The sequence below is a fragment of the Marmota monax genome, unplaced genomic scaffold, assembly GCF_021218885.2.
Source record: "Marmota monax isolate L192 unplaced genomic scaffold, Marmota_monax_Labrador192_F-V1.1 WCK01_AAM20220418_F8-fsc00341, whole genome shotgun sequence".
NCBI lineage: Eukaryota > Metazoa > Chordata > Mammalia > Rodentia > Sciuridae > Marmota > Marmota monax.
This window is the reverse complement of record NW_026694916.1, coordinates 383,193-404,035: the sequence shown is the minus strand read 5'-3', so window position 1 is coordinate 404,035 and position 20,843 is coordinate 383,193. Positions and strand designations below refer to the sequence as shown.

Below are 20,843 nucleotides of genomic sequence, written 5' to 3'. Positions count from 1 at the left end.
GAGCCAGAGGAGGCCAGACATGGGCATTATGAAATAGAGTCACGGACGGGCTGCGGTCAGCTGGACACAGGAGGAGCTGGGGTCAGAAGAGGCCTGAGATCTTGAAGTAAATGACAGTGACATGCTTTGCCTGACACAGACAGACATGGGAAGTGAAGGCGGTCTCAGAAGAGTATGGTATGGGCTTCCTGTGGGCCCAGATGCAGACATAAGCAGAGGCCATAGGTGTTAGTCTTGAAGCCTGTGGAGGAAATAGGCTCCCAGGAAAGCATCCCTGGCAGAGTTGTTTGGAAAAAGTGTTTGGGTATCAGAGAAGGGGAGCCCTCCACGCCCCCCACCAGAGCCATTCTGAGGCAAGGCCTTGGTGGGGTTGTAAGATCTCCACGAGGCAACGTTTCTGTTAGGCTTTCTTTATATTTCCCGGGGTCTGTTTTTTGGTTTCCCCTTCATTATTCAGCAACATACCCTTTAGGAGACGTCAGCCTTCGCTAGGCTGCACACACAGGTAAAGGAATTTGTCCTTTTCCATAGGCCAATATGGCGGCCAAGGGTGGTACTGGGGTGGGTGCCAGGCCAGCTTAGGAACCTGAGAATTCAGCAATGGGGATGGGAGGGAGGTGCGAAAACCAAGGGAAGGATCCAGTCAGAGGTGAGCCATGGCCACTGGTCCTTTTTATGTATGGTGGCAGTGATAGAGCTGAGGTAGTTGAGTTGGCTGCGAATGTGTTTAGCCAGGGCTGTGGAGAGGTGGACGGAGAAGGGAATCGTCATGTAGGGATCACAGACGGTGGAATGTGCATGAAAACTAGAGGGATTTGGAACAAATTCAGGTGGAAAGTGGATTGTATTAGGGTCAGGGAAAAGAAAATCCTTTTCCAGAGAGAACAGTTCTTATTATTGAAACGGTGGGGGGAATCATCAATGTCCAGGTGGACAATTTTGGTGATATAAAAATTAAAAATGTGCTCACAGCAAAGAATAACAGAGATTCAAAGAAAACCAATAAGATAAGAAAACTATATAGGATTGATTTGATGAGAAGAAGCTCAGTATATGAAATGACTAAGAGAACGATTTGGACAAAGAACCAGATAGACCATGCATCCAGCAAGTAATAAAAACCACTTGCATTTGTCAATAATAAATTTCAAAAATACATTCCGGAGAAATATGTAGACTCTTGGCACTATAAATATTACTTCCTGTAGAACAATTTGGCAATATTTGACCCAAGAGAAAAAAAAAAAAAAGCAAAAACAATTGTAAGAATACTTTACCTCACTTTGGGGAATATATTCTGGAAAAAAAATTCAATAGAAAAAAATGTTAGCGCCAAGACATTCATGGCTGCCTTCAGTGTTAGAGTCATTAACTGGAAGCTTCTCGGCTGGAGGGTGACAGCTCAGGAGATTGTGGTCTGTTAGGGGAATGAGCTACTGCCTTCACGTATGGCAACTATGAAGACTATGTGGAAGAAATAGTTATGTGATGCAATCACAAGCCAATTAAAAAAAGAGAGAGAGAGAGGAGAATTTGGAATTGGGATCACATAGTCATAGCATCAAGGTAAAATATGTCTGAAAAATGACCGAGTGGAAATAGGGCCAACTTTGTAAATAGTCAGTGATCTGGGAGACCGAGTTCTCTTTGAGTTATTTGTGCTATCATCCACATATGCACATTTCTACTTCAGTTAACGTCATCCATGACATAACATATGCTTGAACATTTACTTCTAGAAAATAACGCCTTTTTCTGTGATATTCCAAAGTAACTACTGAATTCCAGAATGAATGTGTCGGTTAGAACAAATGAGATTATCCTTAAAGAGAGAAGCCAGGAAGGGGAATCCCAGCAGGCCAGCAGCGAGGAAGGTCCACCAGAGCTGGGCCTGTCTGGGCATGGGGATGGACTAAGGTACCACCCTGGGAAGGTTCAAAGAGTCCAGGCAATTCCTGAGGGTGATGGGATGATTGTGGAATGTCCAGAATGCAGAAGTCTTGTCGGGTTCCCCCACTTACTCAGACCATCTGGGAACCAAGGAACAGTTCTACAGACCCCACTGTATGAGATGGGTCGTATGAAGGCCGAGACGGTGTCTGTCCTGGTTGTAGCTCTGTCTGCAGAACTCACCCAGTGATTGCTCATTGCAGGTGCTCAATAACATCTGTGAAATGAATTAATGTTTATAAAGGATTAAGACAGTGGTCTGACTCCAGAGATCTCCCACCTCAAAATGCTAAAGCCCTAGTCAGTCAAGCTGTGCAAACACCATCACTGGCGGGAAATCTCCAGTAGGGGGCACTGTGGACACAGTCCACCATTTGCTTCCCAAGACTGGATTCTGTGTCAAAAAACAGATAAGATTGGGAGATCTTGCTTCTATGTTTGTAGAATGGGGGGCTAATGTCCTCTCCCCTGATTGGAACAGTAGTTCTCCAGAAATGCATAGAGACACTGGGCAGACAGCCTGACTGGTGAGATGGCAAATGTCCCGCAGAAAAGTCCCAGAAAAATTCAAGAGATCAAAGTGACACATGGCTTCCCAGGGACATTGGAAGACGGAGGAAAATCCTGAATTTTCCTCATAAGAGGGAGGGTAGGAAGGCACAGAACCCTGGTAAAATGTGAAAGATGAATAGGGTGGGCAGCATCAAGCTTAATTTGCAAGTCAAATCCTCAGCACCTTAGTTGTGACCTGGAAAGCCCAGTGAGAGGCATCGTCCAGCACATCCAGCACTGAGGGAAGCGTTCTTTGGTATCCACAAACATCCCCACTCCATCCCACTTTGGACCGTGACAATTAGTTTCATCAGTTGTCCTTTTCCCCATGAGGTCTGTCCAGGCTGTGTGTGGACTGAATGCCATCTGGGTCTGGAGGAGAAGACTAGAAACCTCTTTCACAATGTTTGTGCAGAAAAAAGGGGGAGAATGGGGCAGCAGAGATCTGGATCGAGTGAGTGCTGGTTCTTTTGCTTGATAGGTGTGTCAACTTGCTCTGGTTCCCTAACCTCTCTGAACCTCAGTTTGTCCATGGGTAAAATGAGAATTGAATGCCCATCTCCAGGTTGCAGTGAGGATCGGAGTGAGACATATAGGGAAGTATTTTGTACACCATGAAGCTCAGCTCGGTGATATTGGTTAGAAAGAAGTTCAGCGGACCTGTTCTCCATCGGTGTTAGTGTGAATGGGGATTTGACGTGCACGTATTGACATAAAAGCTCGAGAATCTCTGGGTAGGGCTGCTACCTACAAACTGTCCTCTCCTTTGGAGGAGGCTGTCTTGTTTTGCATTCCAGCTGTTTTGTGCAGAAACCACATGAAAGACACAGCGGTGACTGCAGAAGAAGGGACCAATGACCAGCTTGCTAAGATTCCATGCCATTCCCAAAAGCCAGCTGAGAATCAGACTATGCTAATTAAGGACTGATTACCTAGACGTTGAGAGAAAGATAAAAAATGGCAAGAGTGATAATTTAGAGATAATTTAGATAAAATTTTTGATAATTCAGAGAAAATATAATTTGGGAAGGAATAGCCTTCCTGTAACTGTAGTCTTACTATATCTATAAAGTGATGTCATTTTCTGAATCTACAGAGATAAAATTCCAAAGGAGAAGAAGACCAAGAGAGAAGTGAGAATCTTTCAGAGGAAATCGGTGATGTTGGGGACCTGAGATGGGCAGGGTTTGATCCACGGGTGGCAAGGTCAAGGTGTTTGACCACTCTTCTTGGCAGGAAAGCTGAGAACTTGAGCTGTTCTGTGAAATAAGTGGGTGATGGGAGAGGGGTGCAGACTTCTGTATTGGGGAGCACGCAGTCTTACACTGGCAGAGAGAGCACCCAAGAAGTTGTTCGTAGCAGGAGAGAAACCAAGTTCAGATGCAAGCTTGGGAAGATAGGTAATTTGATCCAAGGGAGCAGAACCAGCCCACCCAGCTGGCTCACAAACATAGTTTAATCACATGCGTCATGACGGGAGGAAAAATAGATCATCTGGGGAATCACAGACTCCTAGGATTGGAAGGGTGAAGAAAGCACAGAGAGGTCAGGTAAGGCCTCACCTAAGGTGCTGGGTGAGGAATCTTGGGACCAGGTGGAGAAAGGCCTGTGTGAAAAGGCAGTTTAGGAAGTGGGATTGGGGGGCTTGGGAGAGGCAGCCCGAGGTGTCTCCAGAGAAAGTGTAAGCTGGTTGATTTAGTGACCAAGAAAGGCTGAGTTGAGAACAATGAAACAGGACCCTAGTCCCCTACATAGTGTCAGCCCAGCCTGTTTCTCTGGGTGGCCGGGGGGGATCTAGTGTCTGTGCTGTGAATTCTTTTGGTGGTTTATTTTGTATCTTCCTCTGTTTCTTAATAAAGTTGTTTTGAAAAATTGGAAGCCTTTCTCGGATGGGTTTGTGGGTATGGGGAACCTTCAACACCTAGGCTCCCAAAGCAGAGGGAATCAGATGACTGTCGCCACCTGGTGGCAGCACCCGGGATGGCCAGGCAGATTCTCGGGTGACATTGCAGAAACTGGCACAGTCACCATCTGTGATCCCATCTTGTCCCAGCTTGCTCCCTCCTGCAGGACAGATGGGTCCTCTGGGGAGAGATGTGTTCCTGTACACTACGCCTGGGAGGAAGCCAGCAGGGACCCAGTCCATTCAGGAACAAGGTCAGAGTCTGACACGTTGGAGGTGGCCCCCCCGGGGGACCATGGTTGCACCCATACATTGGTCTTTACCTATTTTATGGTTTGAGGGAACCAAGCAAGTACTTCTGGATACTTTGGAGCCAGCACATTCATTTGTGATCCTTCCTGCAGGGTTGAAGGGTATCGGGGTTCTAGGAATATCTGCCCATCCGCCAAACCCACACCCCTAGCCTAGTCTCCAGGATCCCCTCCAGGCACTTCATCCCTCTCCCCTCTGAGTTTTCCTGAGCAAGAAGAGGAAAGACCTCGGCTCTCGGCCTCCCTGTCCAACACAGGAGGCCACAGAGCAGTGGCAGGGCTGCCTAGTGCACTTTACAGCCCGCGCCTCTGAGGACCCTGGATTCCCCCAGTGTAGGCATCACTCAGTTATTCTATAGATAAGGAAACCAGGCTTGCCGCAGCTCGCTCAGGACTTAAACTCAGACCAAGTTTCCTCTGATTCCAAAGCTGCCCTTCCCAGTATTCATCACGGGGTCCCCTGCTTTCCTAAGCATCTCTGTCACTTGAGCCCAGCTGTGTTCCTATCTCCATTACAAAATGAGAGAGTGAAAGAAAGGGGACTGGAGGTCCCTGAGCTGACAGATCAGGCCTGTCCCTGTCACCCGTCTGGAATCTTAAGCATGAAAAGGAGCTGCAGTGGCCCCAGGCCCTCCTTACGGTCTTGATCTCACCGCCAGGGCCCCCAAGCTGGAGAAGGAAGGACAGCCAAGGAGGGAGTGCTCTGAGTGGCTTGGGGAGGGAGCAGGGCCTCGCTGCCGCTGCCGAGCTGACAGGCCTGCCCAAGAATCCCGCAATTCATCCCGGATGACTCAGCCCGCTCTGGACCAGGCGCCCCGGTGAACCCCGGGGAGCGTGACTCAGCTGCCGAGGGGGCCGGTGGCAGGAGACGCTGCTGCCTGCCGCTGTCCATGTGAGCCGAGCGGTGACTGTGAGCAGAACAGCCTGTTCCCAGCCCAAACCCCAAGGCGGAGTGTCTGCCTCTGTGGTCAGACCCACTCGGGCCTCATGCTCCCGGCCATGTGGCCGTGCCCCCTCCCTCTGACCTGGTCTGTCTCTCCTCCTGTGCATGCGAGAGGCACAGGCACCTCTGCTGCCCACAGCCCTGGTGAGCAGCCATGGCTGCAGCCAGAGGCTATGGACGCAGCCCCCTCATCTCTGCCTGGGCCAGGCAGGCGCCTCACGGGCTGGGCACACACTGGACAGATGGTCGCAACCCCTCTCAGCTCTCCCGCGGGGGGCCTAGGGAATGGGGCTCTGGGTTTGTGCTCTGGGATCTACACGGAAAACAGTTCTTCACTTTCCGAAATTGCTGCCCTTGGTGGCCCACCCAGTCACTTCATTCAAGTTGGATCTGACCAGGGAGGAGTGGGCAGCCCCATGCCTGGGGTGAGGCCCTGAGGCCAAAGAGATGGACTCCTTTTCCTTAAAAGGAAATCCTGAATAAGAGTGACATTATCCAAAGTCTGGGAGAAAAGATAAAAATCTCATTCTGAGGAACTTCCCCCACCCCCACCCACCTCCCATGGCACTTTAAGGATCCACTCTGACTTTTCATTATCTCATCTGAAATAACGAAATGGTTTATTTCTTGCCTCCCGCTGACACTTCTTGCCCCTGAAGATGCAAGCCCCCTACAACCAGGGGACTTTGTCTATTTTGTGCACGGATCCTAACCCTTAGAACCGTGCTAGAGCTACAGTGGACACGAATGAATGAAAGCAGCCCAGTGCTGTGGCTCTAAGCAGCTTAGTGAGACCCCCTCTCCAAATAAAACATAAAAAGGGCTGGGAAGGTAGCTCAGTGGTTAAGCGCCCCTGGGCTTCATACCAAGTACCAAAAAAAAAAAAAAAGAATAAATAAGCGAAGGACCCTGAGAGTGCTCACACAGAGTCAGGCCCCATTCTACCTACTGTGGGTGCTGCCCAAGTTCCTCCTTCTAGTCGTCCGCACCTCTCCAGGAAGCAGGTGTTGCTCTGGTGCCTGCTCCAGAACTCAGGAAGGTGTGGTTAGAGGGCTTATGTAACACGTGAAAGATGGCCAAGAGCCATGCAGGGAGCAGGGCAGAGGCCAAAGCTGCCCAGGCCTACCTGCGCCAACTCTTCCTGCCCTGGTGAAGACACACCCCAGGAATCACTTTAATCCCCACCGACCTTCCCATGACCTCCCAAAATAACTCTGTGATGTACACTCAACTGGGAGGAAATCAGAGTGGATAGAAGCACAGGCAGGAGGGAGGCTGGTGGATGTGATGGAGGAGTGGACCGGTCTTCAAGCTGGCCTGAGGCTCTGGGGCCTGGCTTCCCTGCCCTCCACCTGCAGAACTGGTCTTGAGAGGAGATGGCATCTTGGAGCACTGGTGTTTCAGGGACTTCCCTGGGCTCAAGCTCAGCCGCAGGCAGCAAGAAACCCTCAGGAAAGTGATCTGGATTCAGCCCTGGGAGCTTCCCACACAGTCTGTGGAAGGCAGGGATGAGTGTTAGGGAGTAAGCCGCGGGAACAGTACATCTCGCCCCAGTTTTGCAGATCAAGGACAAAGAAATCATCAGGCCCAAGAGCCAACTTACATATAGGCCCGTACTCCTTCTACCTCACCTACCAGTTCGCCTTTCTGCCCTTGTATTAGTCTGTCTTCTGTTGCTATAACAAAACACCAGAGACTGAGTCATTTATACATAATAGAGGTTGATTGGGCTTACGGTTCTGGAGACCTGGATGTTCAAGAACATGGTGCCCATATCAGGTGAGGGCACTTCTCGCAATGTCCTAACATGGCAGAAGGTATCACATGGTGAGACAGAAAGCTTCTGTCGGCTCTGCTGTCTCTCCCTACAAAGCCACTAGTCCCTTCACAGAGGAGGGGGCCTAATTACCACCTCACTTCCAAATGCCATTGGCGTATGAGTTTGGAGGTTGTTTCCCACATATGACATTTGGCAACACATTCAAAGCATCGCAACCCCCATGCCCTCTATCAACTTCTATTTTCCTGCCAGGAAGAAAATCAGACCAGTTAAAAAGTTGTGCTGCAGGGAAGACAGGTGTTTTAAGTGGTGGGTTGGGGTCACATGGGAAGCTGATGGGCTTTGGCCTCTCTTGCTCCTACGTGGTCCCTGGGGAAAAGAACAGGAAATGCAAGGAGATCAGCAATGGGGGGCAAGGTGAGGCCTGGAGGGTTCACGCCCTGGCTCAGGGAGGCACAGTGCCACATGCCATTCTAGGGACAGCTGGGGTCTGGGTGCTGGAGAAAGCGGGGCAGCGCTTCACGTATGGGCTCCTTCACGTGGCTGGGGAGGGGCATCCTCATCAGGGTTCAGAGGGGAAAAGGGGTGTACCCCTGGTCCATCAAGGTTCCCAGGAAGGACACCATGATCTCACCTCTTCAAATAATCCAGAATGGAAATTCCCAAGGCTCATTTCCTACCATTTAATCCTCACTTGGGGATCACAGTTGCCAAGTCTGGCTATCAAGGGCAAATGCTGGGTGTGGGTGACAAGCACAGCCCTCCACGCCCTGTCCAGCCCTCCATCCAGAAGGTACATCCTCACCACCTTGTGTCCCTCCTCCTTCCTACCCAAGAAGGGTGGTCAGGGCAAGGAGACTTGTGTTGAATCCCAGCTCCCCCCACACAGTAGCTGAGGGACCTCTGCGTGGGTTACTAACTTCTCTGAACCTCTGTTCTTCTTATACAAAATGAACACGGTTAAATATCCCATGAGCTCTGGGGATAAATAAATGAGATTAAAAAGGTAAATGTAAGCCAGGTGAGTGGCACACACCTGTAATCCCAGTGGCTCAGGAGGCTGAGGTAGGAGGATCACCAGTTCAAAGCCAGCCTCAGTAATTTAGCGAGGCCCTAAGCAACTCAGTGAGACCCTGTCTCTAAATAAAATATAAAAAAGGGCCGGGGATGTGGCTCACTAGCTAAGCACCCTGGGTTCAATCCCTGGTACCAAAAAAACAGAGAGGGAGAGAGGGAGAGGGGGAAGGTAAACGTACCCAGCCAGTGCCTGGCACATGGAAGATGTGCCATCAACGTACAGTTATTCGTTCCTCCCCTGCCCCTTGGGACCTTGTGCCCTCCCCTTCCCTTTTGGAGACAAAACACATGGTCTGAGCTACTTTCCATCTGCTCATGCACCAGACAGTCCACCATGCTGCAGGATCTATAGGGCCCTGCCTCTAAGGAACCAATGCAAACAGCAAGTGCAGAATTGTGGAGGGAAGACACTGCTAGCCAAGGAAGGTGGCTGGTGACCCAGATGAGATCACTTGATTGTGGTGACTTTATCAATAGTCCAGCAGCTGGTCCTTGGCTGACGTGTGAACTCTGAAATGAACCAAACCCAGGAGCCAGCCAACGTGGACGGACCCACGAAAGAGCAGCGTAGGGAGCTGGAGGGCCAGCTGTGCCAGTGCAGACAGAGCCCCGGTCCCCAGGGGCCCAGACACACACATCTCTCCGGAGGCCTCAGGAGAGTTTCTGAGCCTGGGATTCGAACGAGGCCAGGATGCTGGATGGTCTCCATGGCTGCTGTCATCAAATGACAGCCTGTGACATCCACACACCTATGCTGTGGCCTGGCCACCAATGTTTGCAAGGCCAGGCAACAACTCCCCTGGACAGCCTGGTGATCCAGCACCAAATCTGGTCTCTGGACCCTCTTTCCCCAGAACCCGCCTCTGGCCCCAGCGCTACCCTCTAACAGAGGACAGGGATGCCGGCAGCTTCTTGTTGCTGCTCTGAGGTTTCGCCCAGGTCTCCCTAATTGGATTTGGGATGTCCGCAGACAGACTGTCTCCTAGGTAATTTCCAGCAAGGGCTAATGTCCTCTCCTAAACTGTTTCTTCCTGATTGAATTCTCAGAAGGCGCTGTGAGCTTGTAGGTGCACGGCTGTCAGGCCCAAGCATGGCCACATTGTGCAGCACCGAGGGGCATGGGAGGAAGGCTGTCTGTCGCCCAATGGTTCCTCTCCCCCCGGTGGCCTACCATCCAGCAGGAAAATTAGATGAACATGTTCGGTGCCATCGAAAACCAGGTCAGCGTGCGACCTTGTGCACACCTGGTTGTAAGAGCCTCCAAGTTCAAAGGAGGGATAGACAGGGGAGGGTGGCTTTGGGAAAAGGTGGGCTCTGAGCAGCCAGCCTTGAGAGGAGCTGTGGACAGCAGGTTTAGGAAAAGCAGAGGAGGCAGAACATCTGGAGGGGCGGGTGTCCAGGGGAGTGGCTGAGATGACCCCCAGGTGTACGAAGTGGCATGGAGAGGCCAGCGAGCCCTCTGGCCTAAATGCGGGAGATGGATGATGGGGAAATGGAAATCAGATGTGGGGGGAGGGGGAGGGGGAGGGCACAGAGGTGGCAGGTGATGTCCCTTGTTCATGAATGCGTGCCTGGCTTCCGGCTTTCACCCACACAGATCCTGCAGACCTTCCCTGGTCAATACACTGGGTTTGTCAACAAACTCAGAAAGTCCAAGGGAAGCCCCGCAATTATCAGAGCCCCAGCAGATGCCAATCACACACATACACTTCCGTCCATCCAGACGCTGGGTCTAGCGGGACGCCAGGCAGGAAAGCCCTGTCCAAGAGGGAGGGCAGGGGAATCCCGCCCCGGCCAGGAGGGATGTCCCCGCGGCTCTGCACCTGGTGTGAGGCCATTGCCATGGCCCTGAATCAGTCCGGAAATCCAGCCTCGTGCTTCAGACACAACACGACTTCTCACCTACAAGTCCCTCGGGATTCTCAGAAATAACAGGAATAACTGGGGCTTTCCATCCGGGCTCAGTCCCTGTCTCCCACCATCACCTCCCTTTCCCTGAGCAAACAAGTTACCACCCAAGGCACACAAGAGCAATATGGAGTCTGTCACGCCATTTCTTGGAAAAAAATGAGCCCAGTTCCAGGAGTCTCAATTGAGGGACAGAATAGGCACTTGATAGACCCAAAGTGGAATGGTTTCTATGAGTATGAACCCTAACCAGGGCTCAGGAGGAGACGTGGGTCCCCTCTGAAGGAGGTAGGCCTTACAAACGTGATGGTTGCCTCTCTGCTTCCTGAGACAGCCTGATCCCTCCAAGAAGCTGGCCAGTCCAGGGCTCAGGGGCTCTGGAGGAGGGAGAGTTGTCCCCTGCAGGGCCCCAGGCTTCTTTTTCCGGGCAGGTAGGGGTCCCAGAGATTGAATCAGGGGCACTCAACCACTGAGCCACATTCCCAGCCCTATTTTTTTAATTTTATTTAGAGACAGGGTCTCACCGAGTTGCTTAGCACCTCACTTTTGCTGAGGCTGGCTTTGAACTCTCCATCCTCCTGCCTCAGCCTCCCCAGCTGCTGGGACTTCAGACGTGGGCCACCACGCCCAGCGGGGCCTTAGGCCTCCACTGACGTCGGGTTGTCTGGGTCTGGAGCTAGCCCCAGGGGGATGGTGAGCTGGCAGGCCGGGCTGTGGAGGATGGGAGGGTGCCCAAGGGAGTCATTCAGGCTGTGAATAACGGGGGCCTCATCACACCCCAGAGCTGTAGGGGAGACAGAGCACCTGGCACAGGTGCTGACTAAGAGAGCAGGTCCAGGCAGGAGGAAGAGCGGGAACAGGGAGGCTCTTCCAGGCCCTTGCACATGAGCAGAGCCTCCCACTGGGGCTCTGCACTTCCAGGCCCTTCTACCAGGAGTCCCGGCGCTCCACATGAAATTGTCTCAATTGAGACTCCTGGAACTGGTCTCATTTTTTTTTTTTTCTTCAAGAAATGGTGTGACAGACTCCATATTGCTCCTCTTCCCCCCACACTCCCTGCTCTCTGCCATAGGTCAGGTCCCCGGATTCCTGTCTGCCTTCCCCAAGCCCCAGACATCCCCTTGCTGATTTCCTCACCTGGCGTCCCTCAAGGGGCATCTGGCATGACTCCCTGGAAGCCTCTGGTCTTTATAAACGCCTGCCTTTTTCCCCAACAGATCCCTCCATCTTTTTATGTTCCAGGGCAGAAGAAAGCAGTGCCCCAGAAATGCTTGTGGATGACAATTATGGTAGTGACCCTCTATCTTCAAGGGCTGCCTCACAAGCCATTTCCCACAGGGCCCTTCCCGGGCATTTCACTAGTAGCTCTTTCCAGGCACTTGAGGGACCCACTGGCCTTCCACCCTGAGGGTGAAGATCCCCCAACCCCCCCCCACCACCACCACCAGCTCCTTGTCTTCTCTCTCCCTTCTCTTCTCACCTCAAGGTCTGGTCTGAAGTCCACAAAACCATCCCACAAACATGAATGGGGCAAAGGACAGCGGGGGGGGGGGGGGGGGGGGTGTCAAGGGACAAGGTGACACGCCCATCGTCCCTGCCCCTTTCATTGGCCCTGGCTCCTTGTTACCCAGCCTCAGGGCCTCTGGAAAGACTGGCCAACCCTCAGCCAGTTGGCAGCTCCTTGCAGGGTGATGAGATGACCCCTACCTCCAACATCTGCCCCTCCACTCCCTCATCTGGGCTAAGGCCACTATCTCCATCCCAGAGACATCTGGGCAGCTGATAAACAGAAAAAAATAACAACAGAACAGAAACACCCAAACACCAAGATTCCAGGATTCCCAGATTCTAGGATTCAGGTTCCAACCATCAGAGGTGGCCCAGATTCAGGAGATTTGCAAAGCTCCTGGGTGTGTGTGAGCTGATGATGGGGTTGGGAACAACTGGACCAAGGCACAGAATGACAATTCAAAAGCGATTGACTCTGGGATACCTGAGTTGCAATCAGTCCTCAGTTCTGCAGCTCTAGGGGTAGGGATGCAGGGAGCCCAGTGACACACCATAGGGGAAGGAGTTTTGGGGGACAGACAGGCAAGGGACAGGTAGGGAGCCACCGAGGCACTGAGAACCAGGCTGGGGCTGGGGGAGCTGGAGCCAGCCCCTCTCCTCAGCTCACGCCGGCTGCCCCCTCCTTTGCTTGCTTAGGGCCAAGCTAAGTTGCTGAGGCTGGCTTCAAACTCGAAATCCTCCTGCCTCAGCCCAGCCTCCCGGGCTGACTGGGATTCCAGGCATGCGCTCCACCGGGCTATCGCACACAGTTTTGAGTTTCATGAAAATGAAATAAAATAATGAGCAAGCAAAAAGCCCTGGCAAACAGCAACCGCAACTCGTATTTTAGCTGTCATCATTGCTGCATTTTGGGGACAGGAACTTCTAACACTCGGAAGAAAAGGCAAGCGGAGCTCTGAATCCTAAAAATGAATCAATACGCAGATTGGAAAGTTCCCTAAATAGATGAACAGGGGCAACCACGAATCCAGACTTTGCCAGGCAGAAGTCTTTGGATTTGGCATCAATCCTTCTTCTAGTCTTGGGGGTGTGGGAGGCTGGGTTGGGGACCTAGGGGCACTCTAGCCTGCTGGGGGCATTTCTTCTGTCCCTTAGAGGTGTGGGCTTCTCCTCCAGCCTTGAGCTTTGCCTCAAGTCCCTCTGCTGTCACACTGGCTTCCTGATGTTCAGGGGCCTGCTTCTCCCAGGTGTGCAGGGGCCCTGCCCAGCCCTCCTGCCTGGATGCTGGCACTCACACTGGGAAGAGAAGGAGCAGCAGAGGCCGCCCAGCCTGGGTTGTTTACCCCGCCGGAGCAGGAAGGGCCTGTCCGGCTCCTTGCCCCCTGATCTCTAGAGGGTGAGTCTCCCCTGTGCATTGTCTGCTTTCCGGTGGAATTTCTGGTCTTGAGGACTCAGTGTTCTCTTCCTCACCTCTTGGTTTCCTCCTGTCCAGACAGGGCTGGCCGCCAGCCAGAAGCTTGACCATTCATGGAGAGCCCAAGGGCCATGAAGAGCAAAGGACTGGAGCAGGAGGAAGCAGGAAATGGAAGTTCTTCCTTGGTTGGGTCCTCCTCTTCAGTGGCCTGTGGGGTCCACCATGGACAGCAAGCTGTCCCTTATGCAGCGGGGCAGTGTGAGCCCAGGGAGAAAGCCCAGGTGGACAGATGAGGAGGTTCCACCCAGATAGAGGACATATTCTCAAATCTGCATGGACTTCATATCCTCAATTCTGGATCTGGATTTGGTGCAAGACACTCCTGGTGGAACAGGGGTTCACTTGATGCTCTGACTAATCCCTTGTCACCATGAAACGTGTGTTTTTCTTTTTCCCTAATCTTCTCCTTCCTGATTTTCTCCTCCCTGATCTTGTTTTCCCTGACCTCTCCTCCCTAACCTCATTTTCTCTGAATCACCTCTTTAAAAAGACGGCTATTCCTGCCGAGGGACAGAATCATATCCTTTGGGACATGAGTCCCCTGTGTTTCTCCTTTGCTAGCAAAGCAATAAACCATCTTTTTCCCTTTTTCTCAAAACTGTGCCTTCACAGGGCGTGATGGCGTATGCCTGTAATTCCAGGTGTGTGGGATTATGTGGGATTACAAATGTGGGCTTCTCCTCCAGCCTCGAGCTTTGCCTCATGTCCCTCTGCTGTCACCCTGGCTTCCTAATGCCTGGCTGGGTCTGGGCCCTGAAGGATGGAGAAGCTGTCCCCGCTGGACCCTCAGAAGGAAGCCCTTGGCTGGAGGATCTCTAGTTCAAAGCCAGCCTTGGCAATGGAGAGGTGTTAAGCAACTCAATGAGACCCTGCTGTGGCTCAGTGGTCCAGGGCCCCAAGGGCCCCTGAGTTCAATCCCCAGTACCAAAAAAAAAAAAAAATACCCATGTCCTCATTATTGGATTGGCATCAGGGACAAGGCCAAGCTTTTGGCAACAGTGGCTCAAGAGGAAGCCCCCCTGCCCATGGCACTTCCTGTGGGATTCTGCAAGGCTGGAGAGAAGTGGGAGAGGCAGGGGAATGGCCCAGGTCTCTCTCCTGGCTTCCTGGGCCTTGGCCGTGTGCCGGTTCCAGAAGACAGCCCAAGTCTGACTCCTGTGCTGTTGGAGGCGCCTGGACCAGCCCGCCCTTCCAGCCGTGGAGCAGCAGGCCCTGGGGCCCTTTGTGGGTTTGAGCTGCCTCATACCTGCCACCTCACCTCCTCTACCTGGCAGCCCCCTCCCCTCTCCCACGGCCCCAGGAAGGCCACGCTGCCATCTGAATGACAGTTACTGTCTGGGCCATATCAGCCTTACTCACTCAGCCCTGCCAGTTCCTGACAGAGGCGGGGGCCAGCAGGGATGCAGCAGAGCCCCTGACAAGGGGCCTCGGAGGAGAGCGTGCCGTTATTCCCAGGTTGGCCTCGAGTCCTGGGAATAAGGGGCGCAGCCGGGATGACAACCTGGAGGGTCTGCTTTGGACCTGTTGGAGCGGAGAAGCCTTTGACGCCCAGCTTGCTCTGGGGTAGAGGGTACTGCTCAGAACAGAGGCAAGAGAATCAGCTCCTGTGGACGAGAACGCACTCGCCCTGTCTGTGCTGGGGGGGCCCCAAAGCCCATCTCAGGGAAGATCCTGAGGTTCCCGCTGGGCCCCCAAATCAGCTGTGTCGGAGAAAAAGGAAGACAGACATGCTGGGGTCTCTGTCCTTCCCCTCGCACAGCACCTGCCATCCCAGCACTTAGAACTGAAAAACTGCACCAGGAGCTCGGGGAAGGGCTCTGGGCCCAGGCTCAAGCCAAGCCAAGCAGCTACAGCCCCGTCACGTTCAGATGACAGGGACAGCTTGAGGGGGTCTAGGGTGACTCAGATGAAGAGACATGAGGGAGTCTTATCTGGCAAGAAAGCCGGGAAGAAAGGACTGGTCAGTGACTCGGTGTGTCCCTGGAGCCCCATGGCAAATTCCATCTGTGCTATATCACCTCAGGAGCTGCTTCGTCCCTGGGAACTCCACCACCCACAAAGACCCCACTGACCCCCATCACTGTCTCCCTGTCTGTCCAGCTCAGTGGGAGCTCAGGACAAGACTCATGTTCACAGCCAGGATCCAGACATCCAACTCAACCAGATGGGTAGAAGAGTCCAGAAAGAGACCCACCGCATGAAAGCCCACCAAGAGGACAAGACAGACTGCGGACAGGTTGGTCCCTAGAGAAGAAGACTTGTGGAGGAGGAGGGAACGTTCTGTACGTTGTGCCTCCCCAACCCACCCCATCCATATTGGCCTCTCTGGTCTTCTGCTGAAGTCATCTGGGCCTCCCTCCCAGCTCAGCATCAGCCTCACTTCCTCCATGAAACGTCCCCTCCATATTCCACAGCCTCCACGTCTCCACCCTTAACTCCCTAAGTCTTAACATTTAAAATTCCTTCAGACGGTTTTATGCTCTTTTTATGATCCTGTCATGCACGTTGGTCTTTGTCTCCCATGTGTCTATGATGCCCTTTCAGGGAAGGGAGAAGTTCACATTTCTGAGTTTCACACTGTCAAGGAATAGTTGGCCACGTCGGGGAAGCCAAGATTCGTACATTACCAGGGTCTAATAAAAACAGGATGTGTCCACAGAATGATGTAAAGGGAGACTTAGGCATGCAGGGAATGCGGAACCAGGCTGGTCAGGATGAAGGAGTGAATCAGAGCTGGGTGATCCAGAGATGTGATTAGAGAAGTGGACGAGGGGGACGGAATCCAGCCAGGAAGGCCCCGAGGTGCCCTGCAGTCTATCTTGCTGACATGGGCAGGCTCTGTGGTCACATCTACATGCACCACTCCACCCTTCCCTGTCCATCAGACTTCCTCTTGGTGGCCACACTGGGCCTGAGGAACCTCCTTCTTGCCTGAGGTCCAAGAAGATCCTTTGCTCCCATTGCACATTAACGGCACTAACCGCCCTCAGGAAATTAGGTACCTAAGACACGTGGAGGGCCATGTTGGATTCCAGTGCAGAAATGACTTCCAGACAAGGGGTGCCAAGGGATAAGAGTGAACTAACATGCCGGGGTAGTGTGGTGGCAAAGGATGGCTCCAAAGGCCCAGTCAAACCCAGCTCCAGTTTTACCTGTTGGTGAAACAAGGCGCCCTCGTCCCTGGAATGTTCAAGAAATCAGAATGTGCCAGGAACGTGAGTAGCATCCGTACAGGATCTTGAAGCCCAGAGAAGAAGTGAAAGCCAGAAAATTGGGCCAGCGCGAGTGACAGGGCTGGAGTGGAAACAGGCAGATCTGGCCTGAAAGGGACGAGTGGGGCTGGCAGCCACCCTCTTGGCAACCTGCCAATCCCCTGCCCGGGCACTTCATGCCAACACTCTGCCAAACCACCGAGCGAAGCTAAAAAGAAGGCCCAAGCATTCCTCCCTCAGGGAGCTTGCTTTATATCAAAATTAACGGCTTAGGCTGTCTGGGCTTCCGTCCTGGTGTTGCCACCCACCGAGAGTGGCGGACACTTGGTGAGAATCTAAGAATTCTCAACATGGGGACAGATGCTGTTTCAAGCAAACCTCACAACAACCCCGAAGGATGGGAATCTGTTTTACTGAGGTCTGGTATAGTGCTTGCCTAGCAGGCCCGAGACCCTGGGTTGAGGCATAGAATAAAGAAACAAAGAGAAAACTGAGGCGCGAAAAGCTAAGTTTTGCCTTGAGACACAGAGTCACTAAGGGTCACATCCCTGCCTGCAGACTGGGTCCAATTCCATGGTCACCATTCTTCCATTTGTGGTATTGTCACTGTGCGGCCTCTCTGAACCCCAGGACTGGGTGAGATGGCTCCTCCTGGGTTAGATGGAACTTTATGAATTGGAGGAAAAGGTGACAAGCAAGGGCTACACAGAGGAACAGCATGGGTTTGAGTGCTGTAAGAGTTTAAGGAGCCAGGCGCAGTGGCGCATGCCTGGAATCCCAGCAGCTCGGGAGGCTGAGGCAGAAGGATTGAGAGTTCAAAGCCAGCCTAAGCAACTCAGTGAGACCCTGACTCTAAATAAAATATAAAAAAGGGCTGGGGATGTGGCTCAGTGGTTAAGTGCCCCTGGATTCAATCCTGGGTACCAAAGAAAGGAAAAAAAGAAAGAAAGAATTTAGGGAGCAAGGTTGGACAGGGGCTGGAGAGGACAGAAAGGTCGGGTGCTACAGAGACGGGCAAGTCAGGAACTAGTTGGGGAGGAGGAACCGAACAAGCCAACACTCTGCATGCTGGGCTCATCTAGCCAGGATCCTCAATGAACAGAAGTGGAGACTTAGGATGCTCGGCTCGGCTCACTCCTAGAGAGGGACAGAGGGGGCCAAGCCCAAACACAGGCTATTTTGGGAGTTGTGTTGTTTGGAGAGCCACCAGTCCAGAAATAGCGCCATGAGTTAGCAGGACCTTGCCCTTCTCCCACCCCCAGCTCTCCCACTGAAATCAGCAGCCATCAGGGCCCAGGCCCAGCATTCCAGGGAGTCTGTGTAACTGGGGGAGGCAGAGCTCTCTTCCCACAGGAAGGGCTCCTGAGAGCAGTGTTTGCCTGTAAAAGGGATTCTGGAAGGTGGAAGAGAGGGAAAGAGAGATTGAGTCAGAGAGCAGAAAGGAGGAGGTGGGAGCCTGGGAGAGATCACATGCAGGAAGAGGAGAGGAGACAGGGACAAAGGGAAAGTGAAAGAGAGGGAGTGAACTGGAGGCTGGTGTGAGAGAGCAAGAGAGCAGAAAAGAGGGCAAGAGGGCAGCGGTGAAGGGGTGAAGGGGTGAAGGGGCGCCAGGAGGATGGCGATCTGGGCCCAGAGGAGTCAGGGCCTACGTGAGGGTGGGAGATGGTGGCGGAAAATGTGACACTGGCCTGGTCATGAACCACCTGCTGCGGGTCAGATAGCGCTCTCTTTCCCAATTAGTTCTGGAACTCCCCCAGAAATTCACGGCCCTGTCATTGAGTCTCTTATCTCCAACCCTCCGGAAATCATAGATCCACTTATTTCAACAGCAGGGACTTTTCTGTCTCTCTCTGTCCATTTGACCCCTTACAAAACAGCCAGAGCTTGAGAGATTGGGTCAGAGTTGTTTGGGGCTCAGGATAAAAAGCAAAAGTGACAACACAGTGAGTCGGGCTAGATTCCCAGAAGGGTGTTGTGGGGAGGCTTTGGGGCAGCAGCCCCCCAGCAGCCTGCAGGAAGCTGCACCCTGTGCGCGGAAGGCCAGCTCTTCTACCTCGCCAAGGGTTGACAAGGCCATGTGCGTGCAGAGGACAGGCAGGGACCAAGGTCAAGTCTGGGTTCTGGACCATCAGCCCAGCTGACCGGGGTCAAAGGAGAAGTCAGCAAACCAGCATGGCACCCCGCCCGCCCGGTCTCGCCTTAGTTCCTAACATCCACCTACAGATGCCTACAGATTCCCTCCAGTTTGGGAAAAGTCTCCCTGTGAGTCAATCTTTTTTCCAAAGGACGATGTACACCCCCACCCCTCCCCAATCAGGACATAGAGCTGCTCCCCAACTCTCCTGTGCCACAGAACAGAGTGTCTTTTCTGGAATGGCATGGGGTCCATGACGGGGGTGGAACTGGCCTCTGCCTGGCCAGGCCCAGGCCATCCACAGATCACAGCAGAGGCCTTCATGGTTGAGCCAGGCAGGTTGTGGCAATGACTCAGGGGAAGGGAAGGAGTCTCCACTAAGGTGATCAAGAGGCTGGACCAGGGCACCTGGAGGGTCCACTTCTAAAAATGACCACATTCACTGTTTTCTGAATCCTTGGGGTTTGGCACTCCCAACCCAGACTCTCAGGATTCCCCTCTGATCCCTAAGGATGGAGGGTAGGAGGTAGGGCTGGAGAGGGGCTTCGGTCTCCTCCCTCGGAGAGGTCAAGGGCACTGCCTCTCCCTCACCACTAACCACCCTCTGAGGTCCTTCAAACCACAACTGAGAAAAGGAAAAAGACATAAACAAGAGACAGATGCACAGGAACAGTTCTCTCTTGTGTCTGTGATCCTAACTTTCCGACTGAGGTTTCCCTCATTCCCTGCCCCCACCCCCACCCGACTCCAAGAACCGACGGAGGAAACAAAAGTGGAGGCAAAGTCAAGATGGGAAAGCCACTCAGCTGCGGTTGCCCTTGGCATCTGTTTACAGAAAAATCCATAACAAATATCCTGATGCTACCACCCACTTAAACTTCCTGTGACTCTGCCATCAGCTGTCTCTATGGAGACCGCCTGTTGAAACCCATCCCCTACAAGGAACATGACAGCGCATGGACCCTGAAGAAGACAACTCCATTTTTCTCCCTGCAGGAAGCCTCCGGCCTTCCCCTGTGGCCCCTCCACCCTCAGCATCCAGGCTACATGGCTTAGGGCTCCTGATCCTCCAAACTCCCCTGGTCCTACAGGCTCACACTAGCCAACGCCCACCCTTGAAGAACTCAGTGTCACTCTTCCTCCTTTAAGCCCAAGGCCCTAAAAGCACATCCCGCAAAGCCACCATGAACTGACACTCTGCTTTCTCTTGTCCCTCCTCCTGTGGCTCCAGCCTTCAGTGTTATGGGTAAAGGAGGAGAAGGCACTGCCCCTCCCAGCCACCAAAGGCAGCTCGAAGAAATGAAAGGTCCATTCTTGCCAAAGATTTACCCTGGTAACCCCTGGTTACCACCTCTACCCCACCCAGCACTCCTCAAACTCCAGTCAGAGTGCTGTTGGCACAAGGAGAGTCCTCGAGGGCACCAAGAGAGTCTGGACACGTGGAGGGACCTAACTGTGCATCATCAGGAGCTGGGCGGGCACATGGTGGGGACGAGGCAGGGACCCGCAGTCCTCTGTGGAGGCCCAGTACAGAACAGTCAGAACCCAGACAACCTCCTGGCACACCACATGCCTGCGGCCACTGGGCTGAGACCCAGAAGAGGGAGGAGCTTAGCCAGGAGCTTAGCCAGGGTGCTGGGTAGAGCGCGCTGGCAGAGAGAAGTGCACAAAGTCCATTGGGTTCTTGGATCCTCCACAGCTACCTGTTTCTCCAGCGGGAAGGGAGTACATGGGCTGCTTCTGCCCAAGCTGAGCACCAGGGAAGGTGATCCTGAACCCTAGTCATCATGGACCATCTGGCACAGCCAGGGGTCAAGCTGACCAAAGAGAGAGGAACACAGGCATCAGGGTGGTCAGATCAAGGGAGGCCCTGGGACTCGGGCAATCAGGACTTGCTCAATTGTTCCCAAGCCCTCTCTTACACACGTACACACACAGTGACACGCACACACGCCTTGGCAAGCCCTGGAGAGGGAGGTGCAAGGGGGGCCTGGCTGGCGGTTCAAACTTCCAGAGCCAGAAAGTGGGTGGGGCTGGAACATGAGTTCATCTATTTCCTGCCCACATCTGGTATAAAGGGAAGCAGCGGC

At 53.1% G+C, this 20,843-nt stretch overlaps 1 long non-coding RNA gene across 1 annotated transcript; it reads right to left on the bottom strand.

The window, feature by feature from the left end:
* Nucleotides 1-94: 94 nt before the first annotated feature.
* LOC124081022 (uncharacterized) lies at nt 95-6,807 on the bottom strand. The gene is made up of 2 exons (XR_006847934.2): nt 6,609-6,807; nt 95-2,167 (listed from the first exon to the last, which is right to left on the bottom strand). It is a non-coding gene; the product is annotated as an uncharacterized LOC124081022 (long non-coding RNA).
* Nucleotides 6,808-20,843: the final 14,036 nt, after the last annotated feature.